Raw genomic sequence first — 23,297 nt, forward strand, 5'->3', positions numbered from 1 at the left:
TGTGTGCTGGAACAAATCCCTCCCTCAAACAAAGGAACTCTTGGGCTGTCCTCTACCTTGGTAATCAAGAATTCAAGAGCAAATGTCAACAAACTACACTTCTGTGGGTCAATTCCAGGCCACTATCTACTTCAGTATGACTCATGAGCTAAAAAAGGTTTTCACATTTTTTAATGGTTAAATAATATGTTTTCAAAAGAAGAAGACTATTAAGTGACATGGGAAAAAATTACGTAAATTTCAAATTCCAGTGTCTATAAAGAGAGTCTTGTTGGAAAACGGCCATGCTTATTCACTTACATATTGTTTATGGTTCAGTTGGCATTACAATAGCAAAGTTGCTTCCTGAGTTATTATAATAGAAATTATATGGCCTGCAAGTCTAAAGTGTTTGCTGACCTCTAAGTTAGAGACTCAGTCCCTTCCCTCTCAAGCAGCCTCGGCCCCTTATCCAAATTAATCCATCATTCCCTCCAGAGTTGTGCAAACATAGAGAAGACAGAAATTTTTGCTGTGCAGAAACATCCCAAAGGGAGTAGTGCACTTTTTGCCTAAGGCAACAGTATGAACCCACCTCACATTTTTCTGACAAAGATGGCAAGTAGAACACGAAAGTGTTTCCAGAGGGCTCACAATCTCTGCTTACTTAGAGAACCAGATCAGAGTTTCTACAAAATAAATAAATAAATAAATAAATAAATCCCTTTCTATTCGCTCCCTGATACTTCTCATACCAAAACATAACATGCAGATTAATGATACAAGAAAGAACTCTGTACCCACCCAAAAAGAAAGGTTGGGCTAGTCAGCAGGAGAATTCTTGGAGATCCTTTATTTTAATGTACTTGTAACTAGAAAAAAAAAGTGGTAAAAAACAAATAAAATCTTTAAAAAAAAAAAAAGGTGGTAAAATTTGTTGAGGCTGTGTTCAGTAAATCTCAACTGACATCAACAGGACTCATTATCTGATTTCTTCCTTGGTCATTTCTTCAGGAAATACATTGGAGGAAGGACTATGTGTCAGATACTCTTCTAGATTGGGTAACTGTTAGCAGTATTTTAAACAGTATTAAACAGTATTTTATGGTTTGTCTCCCTCCCAAACCATAAGTGACTCTTAATCTCACAAAACAAACTGAGGGTTGCTGGGGGTAGGGGGTTTGGGAGAAGGGGGTGGGATTATGGACATTGGGGAAGGTATGTGCTTTGGTGAGTGCTGTAAAGTTTGTAAACCTGGTGATTCACAGACCTGTACCCCTGGGGATAAAAATATATGTTTATAAAAAATAAAAAATTAAAAAAAAACAGTATTTTAAACAGATTGAGAAGCAGGAAAATAACCACTTTGCTCAGAGTTTACATTCAAGTTGAGGAACACAGGCAATTAAAAAAAAAAGATAAAATAAGTAAAACATAAAGTATATCAAATGGTGATCAGTGTTGAGAGGCACAATAAAGCAAGGAAAGGAAAAGAGGAGGGAAGGGAGGGGATACAGCTGGAGGTGAGGCCAAGGCCAGTTGAGAGGGCATAAAGGAACTGAAGGGAATGACCCAAGTGGGTATCTCAGAGAAAAGCATTCCAGCCAGAGGAGAGGTCAAGGGCAATGTCTAGGGTGGAAGCATGCCTGAGGGGAGGCAACTTGTGGATGTGCATATTTGTGTTCTATGATCAGAGCAGAACCAGAGAAGAATAGTCTCTCACTTGATGATCATACAGAGGTGGATGGTGGAGGGGGAAGGAGAATGCATTGTATAGCATCTCTCGGGCCATAGTTAGGGCTCTGGCTTTTGCTCTGAGGGAATTGTGAAATCACTGGAGGCTTTTGACAGAGACAGACAGACAGAAAGAAAGAGGAAAAGAAAAGAGGGAAGGAAAGAAGAAAAGAAAGAGGGAGGGAGGAAGGAAGGAAAAGTAACATGATCTGAGTTACATTTAACATGACCATTCCAGCTGAAATTGACCATAATAGGACTGAGAATGAAAATAAGGTAGGGATGGGAGCCGGTCTCAATTGGGAGACTACTGAAATAATCCAGACAAGACATGAGGCTGGCTTAGACCAAAGTAGCAGCAGTGGAGACAAAACGAAGTAGTTGAATGGTGCACATACTTTGAAGGTAAAATGGATAGGTCTATTGACATAAAATGGATAGGTCTATTGACATAGTATGAGTGAAAGGCAGCAAAGATGACTCCAAGACTTTTTGACTGTGCAACTGGAAAAATGGAATTCCCAGCTAGTAAGCTGGAGAAGACTCCAGGACAAACAGATACGGAGAAGATTGAGTTTAATTTTGGACAAATGCCTGATAGACATCAATACGGAGAAGTCCGATATGTATCTGGTGTATACAAACCTAGAGCCCACAGTGAGGATGTAAATTTGGGGGTCATCCAAATGGAGAGGACTGGAATCCACGAGACCAGAAGCAATTATCAAGAGAGTGAGCACAGATAGAAAAGAAGAGAGGCCACACGTCTATATTTCTGGTCCTCTGCCAGAATGTAGAGTAGCTTTAAATATTTTATTCATTTATTTAACACAGAGAGAGAGAGAGAGAGAGAGAGAGAGAGAGAGAGATCACAGAGTAGGCAGAGAGGCAGACAGAGAGGGCGGGGGGAAGCAGGCTCCCCACTGAACAGAGAGCCCAATGGGGGACTCTATCCCAGGATCCTGAGATCATGACCTGAGCCGAAGGCAGAGGCTTTAACTGCTGAGCCACCCAGGTGCCTCTGTAGAGCAGCTTTAAACCACAGCCACTCCTTACCAACACCATCAATGCCACACTTATTTAGTAGCCGCAAGTATTGGGGAAATTCTTGAAGGAAGGAGTAGAGCAACCTCAGAGCTCCTAGAAGATGTCTCAAAATGCATTCACTACAACTCACAGGAGACACCCTTGGTTCATCACTCAGGACTTAATTAAAAAAAAAACAATAACTTAATTATCAAATTGGACTATCTCATTTCCAGCATATGGTTAATCAGAAGGTAGCAAGAGCCTATGAGAGACATGTACAATGACAACAGCTAGAAGGGACTGAGAAACATGAATCAGATATAGCCTAAATAGTTATGAAGACTCAAGTCTGGACTTCCTGTTGCTGAGCCCATTTCTCTTCCTGATAAGTGATTCTCCCACCTTATTATGGAGGTATAGGTATATGTAATCCCATCTGGACCTGCCTGAGCCATGGTTCTGTCAGTGCTTCTTCAACTACTATTTTTATTTAGTGTGTCTTGGAAAAAGGACTAAGTGCTACATGGAGAAACATGCCAGGGGCAATGCTCAGCTTCTCCTTGAGGATCCAAGAAGCTCCCCTCTAGCCCTGGGCTTGCACATTGCACATAGGACCACCAAAGCTGTAGGTGAGCCCTCTACCCCAAGAGGGGGTTCAACAACCACAGAATGTTACTGGAACATGATCTTTAAATAGGATGATCATATGACTTAGCTTCTAACCTGGGACACCTCTGAGAGTAAAAGGGAGGTGCTATTACAATGAGAGATAGCCATTGAGGCTGTCTCAGACACAGAAGGATGCCTGGTCTCACCCATCAGCACAACCCTCCTCCACTCCACTACGATTCCAGACCTCTCATGAAAGAATCTCTTCCAACCCCATAAAATACTCCTTGAGAGGACTTCCGGTAGTCCCATTTTTCTCTAACTCAGAGCATTTCCAGAAACATTTTAGCACCTCTTACAGATTTAACACCCTGTACAACATAATGGCTGGGCCTCTCTGGCTTTATTCAGTGAGCACCTGCTATATCCCAGGATCCAGGAACATACATTTATAGAAAGTACTAGTTCACTCACAAAACCAATGAGGAGTTAACCCCACCTTGACTGATAATTTATGAAGGCTCAGAGGGGTTGTGGAACTTGGCTAAGTTCACATAGCTCAGAGGCGGCAGCACCAGGATTTTATCTCACAACTGCTTGCCCTCTAAGCCTATTCCTCTTTCCTTGTGCTACCTGGGGTTGAAAGATGGCAAAAGATCCATGAAAGACATGAGCAATTTCGTGCTCCATAAGATGACTGAGCCCATCTGAGAGACCAGGACTCTTCCTCTTCTCTTTTTCCCTAACCATTTCAACAAGCAAACAGATGACGACAACTTATGTGGACATTTTCCATGTGACCCACTCCAAACAACTGAAAATACAGGAAATCTCCCAAAGGCCCTAAAATGACTTAAACTACTTGCTAAGGAATCTTAGGTGGCTAGCTCTGCAAAAACCCAGCACATAATCACTCACGCTTCTTTTTAACAGCCAGTAGTTTGCTTCCTAATTGAGAACGTCTCTCTCCCCACTGTGGGTTTGACACTTAGTCTGAGATCTCCTAATCAGCTGGCATTTGCCAGTGCTGCACAAACTTGGCTGGGCATCAGAACCACCCAAGCGCCATTGTTAAAAGATTGCTGCCCACACTTCACCCACAGAAAGGTTGGTTCTGGAGGTCTGGGTTGGGCCAGGGAGTTGATAATTTTTTTTTAAGATTTTATTTATCTATTTGACAGACAGAGATCACAAGTAGGCAGAGAGGCAGGCAGAGAGAGAGAGGAAGGGAAGCAGGCTCCCCACTGAGCAGACAGCCCAATGCGGGGCTCGATTCCAGGATTCCAGGACCGAGATCATGACCTGAGCCCAAGGCAGAGGCCTTAATCCACTGAGCCACTCAGGCACCCCACACACAAGTATTTTTAAAGTTTAAAATTTACTTTTAAATCTTTAATTTGTACATGAGCTCGTGAAGGAGTTCAAGGATTACAAATACCCTGGAATTCACACATAAAATTATTTCTGGGATAGGGAAAAGTCTTTTGATTATGATCAAAATGCAATTTTATTTTTGTCTCTGGTCACACATTGAAATCACATGGGGAGCTTTAAAGATTCCGATGCTTAAGCCTTACCCTCAAATATTTTTTGTTTGTTTGTTTGTTTGTTTGTTTTTCATCTAATGCATGGCATGGGCCTTGGGACTTTTGAAAACTCCCTCGTGATGCTAATGTGAAGTCAAGATTGAGAATCCAGCTTTATCCACTATGCAGTGGGAACACTGTGTGCCTGAATGAAGGTTTGGGTGAATTCCTGCCTTCCTGGCAGCTCTCAGATGATAGGGCCCTTTTGCTCACTTTCGTATAAAATACAGTTTCGATTCAGTAATTTGAAGATCCAAACTTCTACAGACAGCAAGCATCTCAACATCCCTATGTACCTTAGCTTTTAATCCTTGCCCTCCTTCAGCTCACGTGGCTGGGAGTTGAGGAGCGAGGGTGGGGCCAGCCCCTGCTCTTACTTGCTCTGCCCACCTGCTCCCACACTTCGTTCTGGTTGCACAGAGGCGGGGGTAGATGGAAGAGGTGGGGGACGATGAGGAGCTAGAATGGTTCTGATTTGGCTGGGGGGTTTCTTTGGAGTCTGAGGGCCTGGCAGATGGTAAAGTCCCCACTGGGCCCAGCAGATGTTGAGCTGTCTCTCTTCTAAATGAGGCTCTTTTATAGTCTCTGAGATTTCCATGTTGGGATCCCTCTGCCCTGAGGTTTTCCTGGTTTTGAACTCCTTCCCCTATTTTTTTGCATTTGAAGTCCATGCCAGCCTCTTCTGTCTGAGGATTCTTTGCTCCGGTGTGAGTCTCAAGATGAAGTCTCTCCCCTCTGGCCCCTTCTGGTCCAGGAAAATGTTGGCACATCCCCTGAAGCATGCTCCCCAAGCTCTACCATATAAGCACTTAGGCTTTTTATTTCTCTTTCAAATTCCTGGCCCCAATCACACTCAGTGCCACATCTCTTAACTTTATCAGGCCACACAAGGCTGAGAACACATTTCAGAGCCCTCCAGGGCTTCAAGTAGATGCATTTAATGGCAGAATGAGGGCCGTGTGGGTGGAAGGGGGACCACCAGGTGAGTAGGACATAAGGTCACAGGAACAGAAGTCAGGGTATAGAAGGACCTAATGAGCCAAAGTAGGGACTTTGGATTTTATTCCAGCTGCATGGGGGGGTCCACTGGAAAGCTTTCAGCAGGGGAGTAACCTCATCTAATGTACAGTAGAGGTGATTTTGGGGGGACAGGAGCAGAAGTGAGGCTGAATCAGGAAGCATCTCTATAAGACCCTCTCCATGGCCCTACCCCAGCTGGGTGGAACTTCCCCTACCCCATCCCGCCTACAGGTCCCGAAGATTCTTGGCTCCTTCCTTTATTCTAACCCTCTGCTCACACCTGAAAAAGCATGCAGAGGCTCATCACAGCTTACAAACTCTCCACACCGGTCCCAAGAATCTCATTTTTAAAAAGAGTTGTAAGTGATCTAATTCGCGGGAAGGAAATACAACTACGCAAACAGAATAATCTATCGGCCCACTCAAGTCTGGGCCCACAGAATCCTTTCAAGACTTTCTTCTGGTTAGGACCACCAGACATTCTGATGACCGCACAGAGCAAACAAGCACTCCACTGTGAGACAGACACCGGCCTGGGTGCCAAGTCCTTGGTGTTGAACAATGTAAATGACTTCAGGGGTCTCCAACTCGACAGCTGGAACTCTGTAGAACTCAGTGAACAATAGCAAATCGAACACTTAACAGACTTCGTCAGGCATGGAGTGAGCTGCAGTCACCACCACCGTGGTCACTGGACCTCAGTGTGAAGGGTTGTCTTGGCAGCGATCACTCTCCCCAAATGGGTCAGACAGGTTTGTCCCTTCTTGGTAAAAACAAAGAGTGCCCTCTTCTGCCCAGCAGCGGAACTTCTCCACAAAGCCACAGCCTCACAGAGTAACTGGAACTTTAGTTAGGTCGGAATGGGTCTTGCAAAATGGGCCAAAGAAACTGAAAACCACCACTGATGAGGCAGGGAGCCATTTGTAGGAAAGCTGTCACTCTGACTCTGCCCTAAATTCATGTCCCAATTTTATAAGTATCCTATTTTAACTGTAGAAAAGATGATGAAAAGATTTAAATCATAGGGTAAGTTCCATCTATCAAAATGGCAAAAAAAAAAAAAAAAAAAGAAAAAAAAAAGAAAAAAAGAGAGAGAGAGAGAGAAAAGATAAAATTAAAGTGCTTAAATTTTATATTGTTGCAATGAAGAGGAAATATTATTCTTGGCATGGCATAGAATATTAGTTCAAGTTCTCGGAGAAACAATCTGTCAATACATTACAATTTTTTTTAATCTCTTATTATATGTTAGTCCAGTAATCTTATATTTGGGAACATTTCCTAAGAAAACAGACCCAAAGGAAATAAAGTAGTATGTATAAAGATGTTTACAGCAGTGTCACACTTCATTATTTTAGAGTATAAAACTGTAAAAACTCACATACAAGTAGCAAGCAGGAAAGAAATGGTTATATGAAGTATAGCATGGTATTACAATGCTTTACTATAAAGCCGTTTGGCAGTGTAGTTTCAGGAACAAGCATAATGTCTGTGCTGTGTATATGACTCTGGGAAAATACAGAAGACAAAATGCTGTTCATCCCCAAGTATAGTGCAAGTGAATACAATGGCAAAAGATTTTAAAGTAAATAGAGTTTAATATTCACTCTTGTCTATACAACTGATCAAGTATAAAACAATAAAAATAGAAAAGAGAGAGAAAACCAGACCAAAAAAAACTGTTAGCTATTATCTCAAGCTTCAGTCTTCTCAAACCATCATCTTCTGCTTTGGAAGCCAAGGAAATTTATTTTATTATACTAATAATTTGTTAATAGAGTATATTTGCTTACTAATATATAAGAAAGCAAAATAGCCGTTAGAAAGCTATGCCAAATTTCCTTTCTCATCTCTTAAACACACAACTTCACACTTTTGGCTCACTGAGACATAGCCTAAGAAAATTCTAGATCCATGTGTTAGTATTTATATGCTCTAATCTAAGGCTAAAACCCAAGTTTATGCAGAAGGTTCAGTAATATGAAAATCAATCTAAAAATGACAGAGAGTTTCATGAAACCTCTGATAAGGCTCAAATATGAGAGTTTGCTGGAGGCATTCCATATTGAGCATTCAGGCAAAAACAGTAAGCTTTTTTACAATTCTCATTATTAAGCTCACAATATGTTCTCAGTTCTGGCCTGCAGGGATTTAAAGTGTGAGTTTGAAATGCCTAACAAGACACAAGCCTTTGTGAGGGCTCAACTATCTCTCTTCTAGAAGGACCAGGCAGTAGTTCAAAATTTATCGTGCATAGGAATCTACATGAGGAGTTGTTAAAATTTCCAATTCCTAGACCTCTTTTGCCAGAGATCCCATGGAGGTCTGGGGCAAGGCCAAGAAATCTTCATTTTAACAAAATCCACAGGGGGTCCTACCGCAGGCGACCCACCCTGCACTTGAACAAACACTTGTGCAACAGAGTGTAGGGCTGCTTCAATTAACCCCTTGAAAAGTTGTGGATGAGGGGCACCTGGGTGGTTCAATCAGTTAATCATCTCCTTTCGCCTCCTGTCATGGTTCTGGGATCAAGTTCAGCATCGGGCTCCCTGCTCAGCAGAGAGCCTGCTTCTCTCTCTCCTTCTGCTGCTCCCCCTACTTGTGTTCTCTCTCTGTCAGGTAAATAAAATCTTAAAAAAAAAAACCAAAAAAAAATTGTGAGTCTCCTTTGAGCTAGGATTCCAACCAAGTTTTAACATCTCCAATTACCAAAATCCTACTCTCAGCTTCCACTGTCTCTTACCTGGACTCTCTTGTACTGCCCTCCTCCAGGGTTTCCCTGCTCCAACACAGACATCACAGTGACCCTTTTGAAGCCCAAGCCAGAAGATTGTTCCTCCGCTGCTCAGTCCCCTCCCAATTCTTAACCATGACCTACAAGGCCCCAATTACCTTGTTCCTAGCTACCTCCCTCTCCTTCTTTCCTTCTCCCTCTCCACCCCACACACAATGATGTCCTTGCTGTACTTCTAAGATACTCAGTGTGTCCCACCTCAGGGCCTTTGCACTTTCTGATCCCTTAGACTGGAATTCTCTTGCAGCAAATCCCTTCCTGCTTATGCTTTTACTTCATGATCACCTTAAAGAAATGCTCTCTTTGAGTGACCTAGACCCTGTCACCTTCTTTCCTCTATTTTTGCTTTGGCACTCACTGCATGACACCTGCTATATATTTGTGTGTTGGTGAGAGCAGTGGCTTCATCTGTTGTCTGCATTACTCAGTTCCAGCAGCTATGGGCATACAAGGCATATAATACTAAGGAATGAACACGTGTGGGGATTTCACAGGTGGGGACTATGGGAAATATGATATAGGTAGAATCCATTGGAGTCTACTTGGAGAATCCAACTTTAAATACAAAGGAGGAATGTCTACTCTGCCGGTTCTGCTACATTACTGGATGTTGAATGAGATCATCATTTAAAAAAATAGATGAATGCAGAAAGAATTTCAAATATATTTTTTGAATGTTTATGATTCCTTGGTGTTGCTGGTATCTTTTACAGTTTTCTTAATGGCTATTTAAACGAGGTGTCTGCAGAGGTTGATGTAGTAGTGAAATTAAAACCCCAGAGCTCCTCATCTGTGCAGGCCCTTGTGAGAGCAGGGAAAACCTGGAGCTGTGGAATGTTCCAGGTGGGGAGGGAAAGATGGGTTGCACTCAGGAAGCTTCCCTATGTAAGCAATTCTGGTAAATTTCCTAGTAAGTTCTCAGAAAAAAAAAAAAAAAGACTCCTAAGTCTCTAAATTTCCAATATTTATCAGAATTTTCTTTTCTGGTTGTAAGTATTGATCTTTGTTCCCAATCTTGTATTTGTATTTTTTTTTAATTTGTTATTTTTCCTAAAGGGGTCCTGTGTTATATGTATGTATCTTTGTGTATGTGTTGATCTTGACTTCTCACTGACGTTGGAAACTCCTCTGGAGATGGGATTATGTTTTATACGTTCTCTGTCTCCCAGGGGTAGAACTGAGTTCGCAGGGAAAACCCAGCTAATGCCATGTCCCTCAGACCCCTGCATGGACCATACTGCTGGGGGGGGGGGGTAGTGTAAAGATTTTAGTGAGAAACAAGGGCTCCATTCCCAACTTACTGCTTTAAAACCCAAAGAAATTTCTTTAACAGTCTACATTGACATCATTATATGTATCTTAAAAGATAATACATTTTGGGGGCGCCTGGGTGGCTCAATGGGTTAAAGCCTCTGCCTTCGGCTCAGGTCATGATCTCAGGGTCCTGGGATCGAGCCCCACATCGGGCTCTCTGCTCAGCAGGGAGCCTGCTTCCCCCCCCCTCTCTCTGACTGCCTCTCTGCCTCCTTGTGATTTGTCTGTCAAATAAATAAATAAAATCTTTAAAGAAAGAATATTGGCAATTGCATATTACAAGTAAAAGAAGCTCATTTTTTAAAAAAAAAGATAATACATTTTTATTTTAAAGATTTAAAAGTTATGGCTCGCTGATTCCATATGTTTTTGAGTGAATACATATCTACAAAGTAATTATAGAAAAACACAGGGATGGGGTTTTTTGGTAAGAAGTGAGAAAAAGTGAGAAGTGTTTTATAAAGATCCAGTTCAGACTTAGCTATTTATAATGGAGACTCATTGGCTTGTATCTCTTATTTCATACAATTTTATTTATCAGTAATGGAACTTAATGAAGAAAGGTTCTTCTTATGCACTTGGGGTTTGTTTTTTTTTTTTAAGATTTTATTTATTTATTGGACAGACAAGAGATCACAAGTAGGCAGAGAGGCAGGCAGAGAGAGGAAGGGAAGCAGGTTCCCTGCTGAGCAGAGATCTCGGGGCTCTATCCCCGGACCCTGGGATCACCAACTGAGCCGAAGGCAGAGGCTTTAACCCACTGAGCCATTCAGGCGCCCTGAGTTTTGTTTGTTTGTTTTTTTTAATTTGAGAATTAAATTGCTTTTAATTAATTAAAAAAAAAGAAATCTCTCCAATTTTCACATCAGGGCAAGAAAGAAAAAAATTAATCACTACTTAAATGGAAAACTTCAGCCAGGCCCACAGAAATAAAACTTCTATATTTCTTTTCACAAATATATTCTCTAGAAAAATGAGGAAAATAAAATATAAAACATGCCAAATTGAATTTTTCAAATTATGAAATTTTAAATAAAACTGTATAAAGCTATTAAGGCACAAAACTACAAATAAAATCAATCATAACACCAAATAATTTAGACTAGTATCTAACAGTAATATGTTAATTTCAACCTACATTTCAACATCATGTGTGTAATAGACTATTACTAAACCAGAGTTGATTATCTTTTATGACCTAAGGATAGATTAGAGCGTTAATAACCACAATAGTTTAAAATTATGATAATTCAATCCATTAGGACAAAATTTAACATTTCAATCAGATAATAAATCTGGTCAGGAAATTTACTCTTGACAGAGAAAGCAATATGACTTCATAAATTGACTAGCAATACAAACAATATAGAGCTAATAGAGAAAAACAAAGTATATTCTAGAGTACATATTCTAAAAATCATAATTCAAACTCTAAAACAGTTTATCTCAAATACATTTCTTCCAGACCTTATAGTGTAACAGAAAAATTGGCTGAATCTTAAGTCCTTTATGTTTTGGGACAAATCAAACCATATCATCTATACAGAAGGCAATAAAGTACTTATATTTAATTCTGTAGGAGCACCTGAGTGGCTCAGTGGGTTAAGCATTTGCCTTGGGCTCAGGTCATGATCCCGGAGTCCTGGATGGAGTCCTGCATCGGGCTCCCTGCTCAACAAGGATCCTGCTTCTCCCTCTCCTCCCCACTTGTGCTCTCTGTCACTATCTCTGTCTCTGTCTCTCTCTCAAATAAATAAAATCTTTAAAAAAAAAAAATTCTGCTCAGTGGGGAACATGCATCTCACCAATCCCAAAGCAAGTCATTTAGAATCAAATTTGAAAGAAAAGGTACTAACTTCATCTCTGATCCTTATGAGAGGTCAGGCCTGATCCCAACTAGCTAATGCTATTAAGATGCAACTTCTGGAGAAGCGTTAGTAACTCAGGTTTAATTAGAAGTTTGTGAAGCCTAGACCATGATATCTATCCTCCACAAAGTCAAAGGCTCCATAAATATCAATGAATGTTGAGAACAATCTTATGCCATTCCAATAGTTTTTTTCTCCAGAAAGTGATAAGGTGCAGAGCAATAATCAATGGTGAAAGAAGTTCCTATGTGGAATTTAAGAAACAAAACAAACAACCAAAGGGGAAAAAAGTCAGAGAGAGGTGGGGGGAGGGGCAAACCAAGAAACAGACTCTTAACTACTGAGGTCTGGTGGTTATCAGAGGGGAAGTGGGGATGGGATTCATGACATAGTGATGGGGATTAAAGAGAGCACTTGTGATGAGCACTAGATGTTGTATGGAAGTGGTGAATCACTACACTGTACACCTGAAACTAATATTACACTTTCCATTAACTAACTGGAATTTAAATTAAAAAAAATTTTTTTAAATAGTGAAGTAAGCCATAGTGCCTCTGACCCAAGTTTTCCCTTGTTACTATCTATATTACCAGAACCTCCTGCAAGGTTTTATTTTACCAGAGGGTTTGGAGAATCAATAATAAACTTGTAATAACATTAATATTTCATAAGCTACCTGATGCCCTCTATAATATTTCCATCTGGCATCTACTTCTAAAAGTTGGCCAAAGTATATTCACGTAATTGTCTTTTCAAACAAGGAGTTATAAATGCAATGCCAGGATTTGTTTAATACGCAACTCAAGAAATGTAGCTGTCATTCTTCCACAGTCTGCTGATATGAAAGGAGAGATGGTGTGTGGGGGTGTAGGTGGGCGGGGTGTGTGTATGTCCACATGGGCTCACATGTACACACCCACTTCTCCAGAACAAAGTGACTAATGGAATTTGACGACCTCCACTTCATCTCACTCTCCAATTACACAAACGCATTGGTCAGATTATAAAGACAAGATAATTCTAGAATAGTTCTTTCAAAGCTTAAAGTGAAGGTGAAAGATTATTTTTTTACCCAGCTCAGAATATTCACCCTGAAATTGTCATTGGTTAGGAGAGCCTAACTGACAGGATTCTCTCTTGGAGATTGCCATGAATCAAAACTATAACCAGAGGCCCCATGATAACATGAGGAAAGTGGTATGTCTGAGATGAGGAGTTTCCTCAAATTGTGCTCTGCCATGATGTCAGATGGGCTCCTGGCAATCTCTGGTGCATTCCCATTACTCACCGCCATCCCTAATCGACTATTTCCCTCACTTTCACTCATTTTTTTCCTCTGGCCTCTCTTCATTACCTAGCTTAGATCTTTGTCTCTGTGTTTTCTTTCCCCTCTGCCTGAGGGTTGACATTGTCACCTGGCCTCAAACTGGCTTTTAGCATTGTAGCTTCTGAACCACCTGGTTCAGTCATTCTCAATCATTTTCTATTCTGAAATATGTGAGGGAAGTAGCAGTCATTCCCCAGTATTCATGGCCCTACTCAGCACTGAGTTAAGCATGGGAGATTCTTCTAGGAAGAGGAAAATTCTTTCAGCTGAAAATATCTAAATGCTTTCAATGAAAGGCGGAAGGGCATGTTTCCTCACATTCCTGCCCTGCCATGTTGGGCATCTCTGCTCTATAGCTTGCTTCCCAAAGTATGGTTCATCTGCCTGCAATACAAGAATCACCTGGGAGCTTGCTGGAAAGGCAGGATCTCTGGCCCTCACTCTAGACCCATCAAATCAGAATCTACATTTTAACTAGTTGCTCACATTCAAGTCTGAGAAGCTCTGCTTTATCACGATAGGAATTCAGTAAGACACAACACACCTAATGGTATAGATGTCTGTCATTTAACTATCAATAACAACATATGCAATTGCATATCATGATCCCTGGAGTAAAGCAGGTTGCTTTTTATTTCTAACATTTAATAACTCTGAATCTTCAGCAAATTATTCAACCTTCTGGAACCTCAAATATCTCATGTGTAAAATCCAGATAATGTGTATATAATTTTTATATATTTTATATAATATACACAGAGATAACGTGTATATAATTTTTAGCACAGTGCCAGGCATAAAGCAGGTGGGAAATAAATAGGTTTTGTATTTAATTGTTAAATTATTATTAATAACATTATTGCCATCATCATTTAATCTAACCAGGCTTCCTATGTTAATAACTCCTCAGATCAAGTTATACAGACATACCTCTCATATTCCTAAAGCTTACAACGTAAAACAGGCAATAACTATATGGGCAATTGCACAAAAAAAGCAATGCGCTGACAAAAGATGTGATAGTACATTCATTCAAATCTGTTTATGTTGAGATTTTAGTGAGTATCAATTTGGGTTTATTAGTCAGGCCTACTGATTAAATAGCATTATCTGAGTCACAAATTACAAAATCAGGAAACCACTAAGAGCTGATAAGATTTAGACATTCACCAAATGCAAAAATACATGAGAGTCAAAACTTTCATAACAGGTTTTATCCTGTTAGATAAACTTTGAAAAAAATCAGAATGTCAACAACAATCTCTAATGGAATTTTTAATGATCACAATCTAACTAAAATAAATAGAAGTTCTTTATAAGCTCAAGCCAAACATTTAATTAAATGTACCAAACATAAATGGCATACTTTTTAATCTAGCCACCCAAGCAAAGAAGTCAGAAGAGGACTTTCACTCTTTGTTAATTGAAAAAATAAACAGATCTCCAAGAGAACAGTCTCCTCTTTTTAACAATCCACCCACCAGGCAATAGTGTTATTTATACCTAGTCTACATATAAGACTTTGCCATTGCCCAGCCTGAACATTAGAAGTAGGGATAAATTAAAAACACTATCTCTGAGATATTTCAGAGTACTTTAGTACTTCACATCCAACCACTCATCCCCAACATACTTTCATTATGTTTATAAATATTTTTAATAGAAGATTATTTATATTGCTGTCACAAAAACAAATGTCCTTTGGTAGTTGCTTTACCAGTAATTAAGAGATAACTGTAAGTCTTCTAAATCTGTCCCTTTTGCACTCTATTTGCATTAGTTGAATGCAGATATCTAAATAATCAAAACTCATTTCAACTTTTACCAAGACTATTTATATTAAAATTATGAACATCATTTACCTCTTAATGTTTGACTATTAATAAATTTTATTAATTTAGCTAAGGCAAATAGCATTTCTGGTTTATAAAAATTAATTTGAAGTGTCTATTAATAAAGTAATCAATCATTTGAGGCATAGAATAGATATTGTAGAATTTCAGTTGGAAATTTCTGGCATATGTGGTAGAAAAACTTCAAGATCTGGAAGCTCCAATAGAGACATCCCTTTGCTCATTATTTATTTAGGACAGGACCACAAGTAGTATCTAGAAAACTTGAAAAAACAAGGGTTCCCTGAAAACCAAGTCAAAGGTAGAACTCCAAGTTTGAATTAATTTATAAAGTAGAGGATAATCCATTTGAGGTACCAAACACTCCTTATTTAGTTTCCTCTTTACCTGTGTTTTTGCTTTGTTTTGGTGTTTTTATGTCAACTTTGAATCTAAAGGGAAGGGGTACGTTCTCAGCCAGCTAAGTAGATTTTAAGGTATTAGAAATAGAGCAAACAATACAAAGAACTTCCTTTTAGCCATCCATCCATCCATTCTTTCATCCATATTCCAGAGTGAATATGTGCATGTTTGTTTCTAGTATATGTGCATGTTTGTTTCTAGTCTCTGGAAATTAGAAAACAAAAAAGAAGTCTCCGGAAATTAGAAAAAAAAAAGAAGCTTTTAAAACAGTTAAGTAAAACATGTTCATTAGCTAGGGGAAGAAGATATCCACCACTGATTATGAAAAATCATGGTTTCCAGAGTCACATGGGTGGCTCAGTCAGTTGGGTGTCCGACTTTTAATTTCAGTTCAGGTCACAATCTCAGGGTTGTAGGATCAAGCCTGCATTGGGCCCTGTACTCAGCATGGAATCTGCTTGAAATTTTCTCTCTCCCTCTCCCACTGCCCCTCCCCCCTATGCTCTCTCTCTCAAATAAATAAATACATCTATAAAAAGAAAAAAATTAAAAATCATAGTTTCCCCCCCCACACACACACGCAAACACACTTCAATAATGTGTAGCCTATTTTTTTTTTAAGATTTTATTTATTTATTTGACAGAGAGAGATCACAAGTAGGCAGAGAGGCAGGCAGAGAGAGAGAGAGAGAGAGAGAGGGAAGCAGGCTCCCTGCTGAGCAGAGAGCCTGATGCGGGACTCGATCCCAGGACCCTGAGATCATGACCTGGCAGTGGCTTAAACCACTGAGCCACCCAGGCGCTCATGTGTAGCCTATTTTTTAAAAACAAAGCAAACAATGGGCACCTGGGTGGCTCAGTTGGTTGGACGACTGCCTTTAGCTCAGGTCATGATCCTGGAGTCCCGGGATCGAGTCCCACATCTGGCTCCCAGCTCCATGGGGAGTCTGCTTCTCCCTCTGACCTCCTCGTTCATGTTCTCTCGCACTGTCTCTCTCTCAAATAAATAAATAAAATCTTTAAAAAAAAAAAAAAGCAAACAAAAAATTCATGGTTTTGGGGTTTTATCAACAATGACTTCTTTAGGAGCTATGATGTGTCAGTCACTGGCATGTGATGAGCAAGACAGCAGGATCCCTGTCGTCACCAAACTTAAAGTGTAAGGAAACAAAAAGAGAAGTGAATCAGGGATTAGATTTAGTACTCAAAGTACAGAATTCTATGGGAAGATCTGGAAAAGGGCCAACCCAGACTGGAGGAATCGAAACTGTTTCCAAGAGAAAAAAAGATGTCCAAGTTGAAACCTGCAGGCTGTTGACATATGTTTACTGCCACTAATGATCCAAGTAATAAAAAAGTAAAACAACAGTAATATGCAACTAGTGTGTGTTATTATTTGCAATGATTTGGGGGGGGGGGCAGTTAAAACTCTATTTTTTTTTGTAATTTTATTTTTTTTCAGTGTTCCAAAATTCATTGTTTATGCACAAAACCCACTGCAATGATTTTTTGAAAAAAATAAAATCTTGTATTGGTGAGGATTTGGAAGGAGAGAAAGAAGCCTGATTGAGTACTGGTGAGAATGGAAGAATTGGTATTTTCACTTTCAGTACAACATGGCAACATACACTGAAAAATATAAAAATGTGTATACCTTTCAATTTCAACAAAATACAAATTCTAGACATTTACTCTAAAGAAAAACTAAAGATATGGGAAACATTATCTATAATACCATCTAAATATCCATGTATCTGGTAATGAGTAAATAAACAATAGTGTATTCATATAATAAAATACTATTAAATCATTAAAACATTGCTAATAAAGAAATTTTGTTAACTGACATGTATTCAGTCATGATCTATTAACATTTAATAAGAAGATTACAAATTTAGGTATAGGAGGAATCCATGTTTGTTAAAAAAATATATATACACCAAAAAAAATCCTGGAAAGGTACAAAAAATGTGTTGAAGTTACCACTGGGTGACAGGATTATGAATACTTTTTTTTGACAGGGGCTATTTGTGTGTCTCTATTACCTAATGTTCAACATTGAAAATATGCTGCTTTTATAATTAGAAAAATAAAAATTATCAGGACAAAACATATGAAATTATAGATATTTACACTCCCATCCTCCTCCTACTTCCTAAGGAGAATAGATACTGAGAAAGATGCTTCATTTTGCTGTAGATATAAGGGTGAGGACAAAATGAATGAGATGAGAGAGGACTGGACTTCTCTACACAGACCCTTCACAGTGCTACCCAGAGGAGAAACAGCTATGATCCTGGAAAAAGACATACAGAAAGAGAATACAAGCCTGAGGCAAAGGAAGAGAAAAGAGGGACAAGAGGAAAGACAGAGAGGAGTATTCAGCAACTGCTACAATCAGTAGAATTTTGGAGAAGGGAGAATTTTCAACAAGTTTTACTTTGTCATATGTGGAATATCTCTCCTAGGGGCTCACAAAGAAATCTTTATAAATGACCCCCACACTGGAATAGAATGTATGTGTATTTTAGAGGAGAGAGCCATGGAAATAACTATTTGCCTATTAAAATGAACATAGACTCCCAGAAGTGAAACAAAAATAATAACATTTATAACCACGTAACTGAGAGCAACAAGAAAAAGCCTGAAGAGTAGGGCATGGCAGATTTTGTTTTTAAATTTCTCAAAGCTATAGGCACATGTGTGGGAATCTTGGAGCTAGAGTAGCTATTCGTCGAGCCCTCTGATGGCTAAAAACAGTGTTCCATGTGGGAAAAGAAACCAAAGAAGTCCAGCCATCATGAGCAAAGCTAGGAGTCACATGGGTGTGAGGCACACGGCAGAGCAGGGTAGGAGAGGTTCTGCTGGTCTGGGAACAGGAGGAGCCTTGAATTGAGAACAGTCAAAACACACTCCAAGTCTTTCACATCAAGGGAAAGCACGGATGACAGAGGAACAATGCAAAAGAGTTCAAAGAAAATAAGTACTGAGGAAGCCTATGTATGAAGATAAAGCTCCAAATAAAGATGAGGTTCTCGTCAACACAGCCAAAAAGATCTTTTAAAGAATATTGTACCTGACTATGCCACTCCTCCACTCAAATCTATTTCATTCATAGTGAATTAAATTCTTTACATGACCCCATGTGGTCTGATCTTCTGCCAGTCTCTCCTCCTTGGATCCCTATTTCTTTTTTTTTTTTTTTAATATTTGATTTATTTATTTGATAGAGACACAGCAAGAGAGGGAACAGAAGCAGGGGAAGTGGAAGAGGGAGAAGCAGGCTTCCCACTGAGCAGGGAGCCCAATGCGAGGCTTGATCCCAGGACCCTGGGATTGTGACCTGAGCCTAAGGCAGATGCTTAATGAATGAGCCACCCAGACACCCCTGGATCCCTATTTCTTCCTCCACCCCACAATGACTTCCTCACTATTTCTCTCGTTTCACCGAGCACAATCTCACCTTAGAACTTCATGCTAGCTGTTCCCTCTCCCTGGAATGCTCCTCCACCAAATTTCTACTTGGCTAACTTCCTCCCTGCCTGCAGACTTGCACTCATAGGTCACCTTCCCTAAGTTTCACCTTGACCACTATTATTTAAAAACGCAACTAGCTTTCACTAACCCCACCCCATGCTTCCAATTCCCTCTACTCGTCTTTATTATTTCTTATAGCACAACCACCTTCCAGCTTCCAACTTATTTATTATGTTTATTATTTATTGTCTGTCTTCCCCTACAAGGACTAAACTTTTTGTTTATATTAAGTACTGATATATCCCAAGCATCTAGAATAATATCTAGCCTTCTATTTGACCTCAAAAGATAATTTTCTTTTATTTTTTTAAACATTTTATTTATTTATTTGCCAGAAAGAGAGAGAGAGTGTGAGAGAGCACAAGCAGGGTGAGTAGCAGACAGAGGGAGAAGCAGTCTGTCTGTTGAGCAAGGAGCTCAATGAGGGACTTGATCCCAGGACCCTGAGATCATGACCTGAGCCAAAGGCAGAGGCTTAACTGACTGAGCCACCCAGGCATCCCTCAAAAGATAATTTTCAATAAATAAATGAGTAAATAAAGCTGTATTCTTGTTTTAATCCTCAGTGTTCACTCAAGAATCTGGATTCTTTAAGGGTAACCCTGCAAATTAAGAATAAGAAAACCTTAGGGTACCTAATTGGCTCTGTCAGTTAAGCATCCGAGTCTTGACTTCCACTCAGGTCATAATCCCAGGGTTGTGAGATCAAGCCCTGCCTCAGGCTCTGCACTGGGCACAGAGCCTGCTTAAGATTCCCTCTCTCCCTCTCTCACCATCCCTCTAAAAATAAATAAATTAATTAATTGATAAGTAAGAAAATCTAAAATAATTATAGGACCTTAAAACAGTTCCATTGAAGTATTTACAGTTACACTATCAAATAAATATTAATATCAATAAATTGTTCCTATTAATGTCATTCTTTAGTACTCTTTCTATAAGGCCTTGACAGTAAAAATACCTTTTTAAAAGATTTTATTTATTTATTAGACAGAGATCGCAAGTGAGCCAAGAGGCAGGCAGAGAGAGAGAGGGGGAAGCAGGCTCCCTGCTGAGCAGAGAGCCTGATGTGGGACTCAGTGGGGCCTCAATACCAGGACCCTGAGATCATGACCTGAGCCGAAGGCAGAGGCTTTACCCACTGAGCCACCCAGATGCCCTGTAAAAATACTTTTTAATTCAATAACTAGGTTTCAGTTTCCTCACCAGTAAGATGAGAGGATTGCACAGATCATTATAATGATCTCTTCAAATGATGGCAATTCCACACATGATATGCATTATGTTTGGAATTATTAAAAATTTAAGATGATGACAAAAATCTATTGATAATGACCGTATCCTTATTCATAAAACAAGAATGTTAAGAAAAATTTCATGTGGCAAATAATGAATCATGGAACAGTATATCAAAAACTAATGAAGAGGGTGCCTAGGTGCCTCAGTCCTTAAGCGTCTGCCTTCAGCTCAGGTCATGATTCCAGGGTCCCAGGATCAAGCCCCACATCGGGCTCTCTGCTCAGCAGGGAGCCTGCTTCTCCCTCTCCCACTTCCCCTGTTTGTATTCCCTCTCTTGCTGTCAATCTCTCTCTCTGTGTCAAATAAATAACAACAACAACAATAAAAACTAATGAAGTGCTTTATGGAGACTAACAATAAAAATATATAAATAAATAAATAAACAAGAAAAATTTTATTTGACAACATTTGCATGTAGTAAGTTTGAGAAGGAGGGATTCCTCCTCTTTTTCTGTCCTTCAGCTTCTTTTCTGAACATAAGTGCATTCTCTATTGCATAGCATAGTAAAGTTCACAAAAGCCCAGTTCCCATCATTATTTCCTATGTCTTACTATTATTTTGATGATGTCTATTCTCAAGTTTGGACGGCTTCACACAGCGTGGCAAAAATGTGAACAGATACTAAATTCCCAAGTTCATCAGCTTGAAGCACCTTTTGGAATCATTTAGAATGCATTAAAATAAAGGAAAAAACTAATCTGTAAATAAATCATTGCCTGGATTAATGTATAACAAACTATGATCTTTTTTTTCTAAAGATTTTATTTATTTATTTGACAGAGAGATCAGTAGGCAGAGAGGTAGGCAGAGAGAAAGGGCGAAGAAGGCTCCCCACTGAGCAGAGAGCTCAGGACTCAATCCTAGGACCCTGAAATCATGACCTGAGCCGAAGGCAGGGGCTTAACCCACTGAGCCACCCAGGCGCCCCAATAAACTATGATTTTATGAGCAAACCATACATATATAATACACCCCCTGTATTCCAAGTAACCTCATGTCAAAAAAAAAAAAGAATTAATAAGTTTTACATACATTTCAACATTCATCTTCCTCTGTCACTCAGTCTAACTCAGAAAATAACATTTTTTTCACACCTTCAAAATTTGAGAAAATATTACATCTTAAAGTTGTGCATTTCAGAGTCACTGCTTGATCAATGAACAATTAAATCTGTTTAATAATGTTACAATGATCTTCACATTCATTTGCCTGGAGTAAAAACAGGAGCTCCACACAAGATTGATCAAATGACTTTTAAGTCTCCAATGCTAAATTGTTTCTGAATACAAATGGAAGTGCATTACAGCCCCATGAGCACACAGTGAATTCATAATGAGCAGGTGCCATCATGGTGATTACAATATATAATGACACCACCCGCAGATTAAAGCACTGCCCAGCACTCTGCATTAGAGACCTGGCACTGCAACTACGGTACCTTCTTTGTTGGATCAATTCAAGCCTCGTTTAGACTCTAAATGAATGTGCTTTGGATGAATGTATTTTATAAACAGATTAAATGTATTTTATAAATGGATTTTTTTTTCCAGAATTCTCAAGTGTCCCTGATTCTCCATCAGAAATTATCCTCTTTCTCTGCTTGGGGGAAATGCCAGACTAAGATTTCCGAAGACCTGATAAGAACTCAAATTAAATGAAGCACTGTGTCCCCTCCTCCTCCATATACTATCTTGAATTCTTCCTTCCAGAGGCCACTTTCATACCAAGATTATAATGGCATAAAATAAGTGCCCACGGAAGGAGAATTTTAAGGAAGTCTGCACATCAAACTAGTGCTTCTTCACTCATTTATTCAAGAACAAAGAATTCTAGAAAAGGGAGAATGTCAAATCCTCACTCATTTTTATCAAAGCTAAACAAGCAGGCTGTTTCCTAATGGTTTTCTATTTTTTCAGCAGTTTCAAAGTTCTTCTCTGCTATCTAGTTGGTGTCCCATTCACTACTGTTAAAGTGCATTGTGTTCCTCCATAAAATCAATGGGAAAATGTCCCACAATGCTTAAAAAAATCTTGTTAGAGCCAACACAAATGGATTAAGAAGCATCGGATCTGGACACTATGTCTAGCCCATTTCATTTGAGAAAGTATAAGTGAAAAGACAGACATGCTCCCCCAACTTCAAACGCCTTAGGAAAAAAAGACAATTAATCATCAAAAACCAGTTGGAACACACACACACACACACACACACACACACACACACACAATTAAATTAAACTTAAAAAAAAAAAAAAAACAGTCAGAGAGATGTATGGGAGAAACTGGAGTGACTGCCAGTTAAGGTACAAACAAATTAAAAAGAAAAATGGCATCTCACGTATTTCAGTCAGGATTGGCTAGTTTATGCTACAGTAACATAAATTCTAAAATATCAAGGGCTTAACACAATGCAAGTGTTAACCAAAGTCCTTTGTTGTCTGTCCTGGAGGCATGGTCTCAGTTTTGCAGACCGCCTTCATCTCATTGTTGAGGGAGGTCATCAAGAGGAGGTGACCACTAGTTGACCCCCAAGCTGGGTGAGGCGATCAGAACCTCCCCACCTCCATCCCTGTCCTTGGGACGTGCACTCTGTACACCTTTCCCACAGTGGGAGCTATCTTCAAAAATGTAGCCTTGAGAGAGCAATGTGCTATTGAGAGCATGTGGGCAGTATACCCAACTAAAACCCAGTGAAGGCTCTACATAAAATTTAAGGTTCTGGTGGGCCTGGGCAGAGATCCGCTCATCTTGCGGTAAGTTCCCTTGTTTATTAAACCTGCCATCTACCCATCGGGAGTGGTCTTCTCTCTCATACTGTCTTCGCTCTCGGTGTATGGGAGCCACTTTGCAGACCAACACTCATAGCACCCAAGTTCACAAAGCTGGAAAGGAGTGCACTGGCTGGGCAGTCTCATAACAATAAGAGTAACTAAGTACTTCTGCCCC

The 23,297-nt window shown here is 39.6% G+C and overlaps 1 long non-coding RNA gene across 1 annotated transcript in view; it reads right to left on the bottom strand.

Annotated features, from left to right (window-relative positions):
* Window positions 1–426: 426 nt before the first annotated feature.
* LOC131827519 (uncharacterized) overlaps window positions 427–23,297 on the bottom strand; it is a 49,977-nt gene continuing 27,106 nt past the window's right edge. Inside the window, exon 3 of the long non-coding RNA XR_009352040.1 lies at window positions 427–668. This is a non-coding gene — a long non-coding RNA (uncharacterized LOC131827519). The remainder of the gene's footprint in view (window positions 669–23,297) is intronic.

The sequence above is a fragment of the Mustela lutreola genome, chromosome 1 (genome assembly GCF_030435805.1).
Source record: "Mustela lutreola isolate mMusLut2 chromosome 1, mMusLut2.pri, whole genome shotgun sequence".
Lineage (NCBI taxonomy): Eukaryota > Metazoa > Chordata > Mammalia > Carnivora > Mustelidae > Mustela > Mustela lutreola.